Genomic DNA, 251 nt, shown 5'->3' with positions numbered 1-251 from the left:
GCATCATCTGGTCCGAGCTCACTCAGATCCACCACCAGCCGCGTCAACTCCGGTGTATCAGCCAACTGAGTTTTTATCTAAGCACGACGAAGAATAAACAATTTTAACAAAACTTCCAATTGCCATACGCGACCAAATCCACTTACGCAATCCGCCAGCTCGCTTAAGCCGTAGAGGGCGTGAAAATCACGTGAAGCATTTCCGGACAATCGCCCGACGATCTTACCCTCAACGAAATCGGTGAATCCTTC

General features: G+C 49.0%; 1 pseudogene; it reads right to left on the bottom strand.

The window, feature by feature from the left end:
• The window catches only part of LOC131207730 (leukotriene A-4 hydrolase-like), a 7,790-nt pseudogene that overhangs the window by 1,085 nt on the left and 6,454 nt on the right, over positions 1-251 (bottom strand).

Source organism: Anopheles bellator, chromosome 2 (genome assembly GCF_943735745.2).
Source record: "Anopheles bellator chromosome 2, idAnoBellAS_SP24_06.2, whole genome shotgun sequence".
Taxonomy (NCBI): domain Eukaryota; kingdom Metazoa; phylum Arthropoda; class Insecta; order Diptera; family Culicidae; genus Anopheles; species Anopheles bellator.
This window is presented reverse-complemented; position numbering and strand designations above follow the sequence as displayed.